The sequence below is a fragment of the Lolium rigidum genome, chromosome 7 (assembly GCF_022539505.1).
Source record: "Lolium rigidum isolate FL_2022 chromosome 7, APGP_CSIRO_Lrig_0.1, whole genome shotgun sequence".
Classification (NCBI taxonomy): domain Eukaryota; kingdom Viridiplantae; phylum Streptophyta; class Magnoliopsida; order Poales; family Poaceae; genus Lolium; species Lolium rigidum.
This window is the reverse complement of record NC_061514.1, coordinates 288,470,970-288,476,969: the sequence shown is the minus strand read 5'-3', so window position 1 is coordinate 288,476,969 and position 6,000 is coordinate 288,470,970.

Here is a 6,000-nt window from a genome sequence, read left to right as displayed (position 1 = left end):
CCCACGAGCCTAGATCGGGTCGAGCCGCCCGCCTAGAGCCACCGACGGCTCGAGCAACGCCGGGAGATGCCGCATCTGCATCCAGGCCTCCTGCCGTGTCGGGGGAGGCAACGGCAGCGCCGGCCGGGGCCAGCGTCACCGGGCCGCTCCGCCACGAGGAAGGGCGCCGCCCTATCGGGCCCATTACTCGCGCGGGAGGATAAAACCACCGCCGTCGGCACCGCCCGGGCTTTGCCCGGCGCGCGGTGGAGGGGAGCTACAGGGTGGGGAGGGCCGGCGGGGCAGGGGCGCTCCGGCCGCTCACAGGGGAGCGATGGGAGCGAGGCTCCGGAGTTGGAGTAGTCGGCTTGATTGACCAGACTTAGTGTAAACTCTTACCTGGCCTCCAACGCAACTCTTGTAGCAATTTAGCCTCTTTTGTAGTTGTTCACCTATTATAACATAAAAATAGCGAAGTGACATGGAATCACCACTTTTCGATGGAAAGGTAGGGGCAAATGTCGAGAAGCCCGTTGAACTAGGGTACACATGAAATCACACCAGGATGGGTCGGAAACCATTCCCCTTGGTACGTGTCATAATATAGGTATGCAAACGTGGTTTAAATAGGAAAAAAAATATTACACAACTTTAAGTTGGCACTCACTTCACAGGACGAACTATCCCAACGGAAGATTCAAAACTTATAGTGCAAAACTACCACTTCGAGAGCACCTACCAACTTGTAAATGCTTGGTCTCTTTTTGGTTTGGGATTGTTGCTATGACCTATTATAACATAAAAAGAGTAAATTGACATGAACTCACCACTTTCAAGGAAAATATGGTGAGTTAGACGTCGAGGGGCCTACCATACAAAGGGATAGAGGGTCACGTACATGGTATATATTTTATAAGTTATGCATGCTATGTTATTAAATTTGTTATTACGCTATACGAAAATAGATAAAATCTATTATTTTATGTAATTTTCGTTTGATATAGCTTTTTGCTTCACAATAGCTCTGGTGTATATATCAATGTTGATGACTATTATGTCACGTGCCTCGGCCGTTATAATAATAGTTTGATGTCATGTACTCCCTCTTAGTCACCACTAGCGCGCCCGCCCTCCTGTCTCTATTTCCCTTTCCGTAAACTTTACCATCATTGACCCGTCTCTCTCCTACGGAACATTCCATCCCTACCTACTATCTCGGTCGGAAGTCTCCCATATATTGTCGATGTGGCCTCCAGTGGCTTCAGACAATAATCTTCCCCTCCCATCGATGACCTCCAAGCCTACTACCATGTGGTGAGCCTTCAGTGTTGTTCGGTCCTTAGAGCATCTCCAGCCGCATCCCCTAAAGCGCCCCCAAAGGGATTTGGGGCGCGTCGGACAAAATTTCGTTCCCAGCCGCGCGCCCCAAAGGCCCTTTTCGTCCGACGCTGCCCAATAAGGTGTCCGATGCCCCGAGCCCGTCCCCGCTCCAAAGGGGATGCTCTGGGCACGCCGGACACAACGAAATGCCAGGCGAGGAGTGGCAGGACCGACGCGTCAGCGACTCACGAACGAAGCGTCGTAGCTTTGCCTTAATGGCGATGGAGGGGCAGGCGAGACGTCTCGTCGGCGCTGCGCACCCTCCACGTGTCGCCTTCTTCCCGCGCTTCTAGCCTCTTTCCGCGCTATCTTCCCGCCTCTTCTGCGACGCCGATGTCTATAAAAGGCCTCCCCCGCTCAATGGTAGCCAACAGAATCCGCCGAAAGCATAACCCTCGTCGCATAAACACCACTTGCGCAATGATGAACCGCCCCGGCGCCGGCCAGTTCCCTCCACCACCACCTCCAACACCACCTCCACCACCGCAGTTTGACATCGACCCGGAAGCTACGGAGAACGAGGCGTGGGAGGAGGCGGCGCTGGCGGACACCATAGCGGTGTTCGACGCCGCCACGACGGAAGAGGCGCGACGGCGCCAGACGGAGGAGATGGGCGAGCGGTGGCGTGTAAAGCGTCTGCGCCTGTACATGGAGCGGGATCTCCAGCACCTTGAACGATGGGAGGCGATTGAGCAGCGGTGTCTGCTCGCCACCCTACGCAGGGAGAGGCGACGCGTGGAGCAGGAGCTGCGGCGGAGGGGAGGCGACGACGGGGCGGTGCCATCGAACGCACCGCCGGGTCTTCCGCTGAACGGAGTCGTGAAGACGATGCAAGGCAAATACAAGAGCTGAGTCTTCGCTGAAGTTTTCTGAATTAGGGTTACATGTATTCACCGCCGGGCGGCCACTAAGCTAGGGTTAAATAAAATCTAGCCGTTTTCATTCAAACTTGTAATATATAATCAAATTTGAATGAAAGCTTTTATTTTCGTGCATTTTTATTTATTTGGGGGACGTTTTGGGGACGCGGCTGGGGAGTGACGTCTCCCAAACGCGGCACGAAGAAAATGCGTCCCCCAAAGGCTCAATCCGGCGCCCTCTCGGGGATGATTTGGGGGACGCGGCTGGAGATGCTCTTAGTGGAGCTCATTGAGTCTAGCATTTCAGCTCGAAGGTTTCTAAAGGCATCGACTCTAGTCGTGGATCCTTGGTTTACGCAAGACTCGACATTGCATTTTTGTTGGCAACATGGCCATCATTCCGACACACGTCGTGTAGTCTCGACACCGCAGGTCCTCTCCACCCCGCATGCTACGATTGCCCCCGTTAAGATTTTCGCGCCTATCAGTGTTATCCATGGAATTGTCGTGCCTCGATCGATGGTTTTTTTTTTCTCCGAACCCTTATGCGGATTTTTCTCTTGAAAGTTATAACACGGGTGCAAGTTTGCGACAGCAAACACATATGGAGATGGTACTACATGCATTCACGTGCATGGGTGATTGGTAGGTCTATATGCACAAAAAATCGTGGAGCAAGGCATAACCAAAACAAAACGGATTCTCTAGGCAAAATCTTTAAATGAGATGCTTATTTGATTTTTGGCACCAAAGTGGTCATTTTGGGCTGAGGGGAAACACAAGTTTCATCCATCAACACACTAGTGTTGGGTAGGGACAGGACTGGAAAGCAGACATGGACCGTTGGATTCGAACTATTTGAATGGACTGAGATGGAGTTCCGTGGGAGATGTCGCGGATCGATGACCTGGCCAGATGATTCTGGCCGCGCCTAACCAAAATTTGAGTCAAAGAGGCGGGAGACGAAATTTTTGTCACGGAACAAAGTACCAAACCAAGCGACCAAAGTCCCCTCGTGCCATACCCAACCCCACCCTCACCTCCTCCCCAACCCCAACCCACGCTCCTCCACCCAACCCTTTCCTCAACCTCCGTCGCCGGCCTAGATCCCGGCCAACTCCGGCCACTCCCTTCCCCGCTGACCACCTCCCCAGACCCCCCTCCTCCGCCTCTCTCTATTCCACCGACTGGAACCACCAAATCGAACCCCAACACGAACCCTAGCCTGGCATCCCGGCCGAGCAGGGGTCAAGCTTCGCCCTTTGGGCATCCATGGCGACGGCGGCGCCCCGGAAGCGGGTGGTGGGGACCCGGATCGACGACCCTCATCACCGTGCGGTGCAGATGGGCGGGCTAGCAAACCCCGACCTCCACTGGCGCTTGCGACCTCAGGGCTGGACGCGCGCCGGCAACCGCGTCCCTGCGGTACGGACGTCTCCAGCGCCTGCCAGACCTCCTCCTCGTCGTTCCCCTTCCCGTCTGCCGGTGATGGCCTGTGACCGCAGCCGACGGGAGGAGATCCCCGCGGCGCTGGTATGTTAGCTGGGAGGTGAGGACAGCGAGATGCTGGTCGCCTTCACGGAGTTGCTGCTGCCAGCGACCTCCGCGACCACCTCCCCGAGCTGCTGGCATCAGCGTCGTCCCCGACCTGCACCTGCCGGCCACCACTCCGTACAAACTGCAGCAGGCCATGTCCCCAACCTATGTCTCACAGTGAGCTCTCTACGCTCCCCCTCCCTGCATTTTTGCTAAAAAAATGTTCTTGTTTCCATGTTGAATGTGTACGAGGGGAGTGCTAGATTCTGCTCAGCCTAATCTCAAATTTGTAGGTCTGATTAGTTGAATTGGACACTGAATACAATTTGCATAAATTCAGACATGGTAGCTATGTCCCTTGAATGGTGACAAAAGGATTGGTACTGTATTATGGAAATAGTACATATGCGTGCCCCTGAAGAATCACATGTTAATTCTTGCAAAATTCAGATACACTATAGGGTAAGCAGTAATTACTTCTGTTACCATGTTAATCTTAACACTCAATGCAAGTTACTGTTTGAGCACTGACAGTGAGCACCCAATGTTAGGCTTCTCATGTTATGAAGGGTTGTGCTAAACCTTGTTGATTAGAAGAAGGTTCTTACTGTCTTGTAACTACAGCAGTTGTTGAGTGCTAATTGTTGTGTTGTCTCTTAAGTATCCTGCGAATAGTTTGGCTTTTTAGTTTGCTGATGAGTAGTGTGTTGATTAATTCCGTCAAATTGATGAGATTTCTAATTACTACTGCAAATGGCAGCTACAAGGAGGAAGGAATGAGGACAAGTTGAAGCAATCGTGCTGGTATGTTACTTGAAGAAAAGAACTTTGAGATGCTAGCCTGGTATGTAGTTGGTTTTTGTCGAGCAATAGTTTGGTGTAAGCATGTTGAACTTGTGGATATTCTTGACTGATTGTTAATTGTTTCCATGTGCCAAGGATAACAAGGAGTGCTAAACGGCAGTGGTGGCCATCTTCTTTGACTCCATGTGCTTTGGTGGGTTTCTGGTTCCTCTCTGTGATTTATTTGTGTAGTTGATCATGTAGTATCTCTACATGGCAATCGCTAGTCTGGGGGAATCTCCAGTTTTGTGTTTAAATCATGTTTTCCAAGCGGTGTCATGTTTGTTATTGGTGTATCCTAGTTGAATGAGTTTTATCCAAGTTGTAGGTTTCATTTCCTCACTTTGCAGAGACTTGGATCCATGCCATTTGTTGCAAATGGGGCATGATTGCTGTTTGTTCTTTCTGATGTTCACCATTTTCAAAAGATGCTGGTTTATTGCATTTCTAGTACTCCTCTCAGATGATAAACCAGGTAGCACTAGAAATACTACAACTTGGAGTATGATGTTTAGGACTGGTTGGTCTGTGTTTTGGTTGAATCACTTACATACATATATTGGCTCCTCTAAGATTTCTTAGTCCTGTGGGAATTGCTCACTGTATTTCTTGCTCACCGTATTATCACTGTGGATGATGTCTGAGAATTTGGAGGAGGCCATGCCAAAAAAAAAAAAGAATCTTGACCTGATGTAGCTGATTCAGTAGCGCATTAGCTGAAGTTTGTGTTTGCAGCTGTGTTGTCATGGTCGTACCATTTTAAAAGATGCCTAGTTTTGGTGTGTGTTTGGTTGTTATGCATCTGACCATTGGTCTAATTGCAATGCGCATGCTTGACTGTTTTTTTGAGTCTGCCATGTGCATGCCCTGCTTAGAAATTGGAGTGGGGCTTTCATTTGGTTGGCTAGTCCATTCTGTGTAGTTCCCTCCCTATTGTGTTGAGTATTAATCGCTTGTTGTTGTAAATTGACAGAATTGGTTAACTGGCTTTTGTTTGAAAAGGGCCTGAATGTTATTTGTTCCATCTGGTCTGCACCATTTTAAACGATGATTTGTTGTTGTGTTTCAGGTGAAGACGAAGAAGAAGAAGAAGGCTTTGCCATATTTCTTCTACCTGTAAACCGCTTGGGGAGGGTCTTGGCCGACGTGCTTTGTGGCTGCTTTGATGAAGCCGTTGTGGCTGTGGAGGTGCATCTGGTAGACAGCAATGTAAGGTCTGAAACCCCAGCTGTGCATCTGAAATATTTCGTTCCTTGAGTTGTAGTATCCTTGCTGCACATGGACAGGCTTGGTTCATTCGTTGGCGGTTTGTGATGGGTTGCGCAGGTTCCTGCTGGTGCTAGAGGTTCTGGCAGAGCAGCATGGGAGGGGAGCGTTGTTGTGTTGATGTCGCTGACTTACC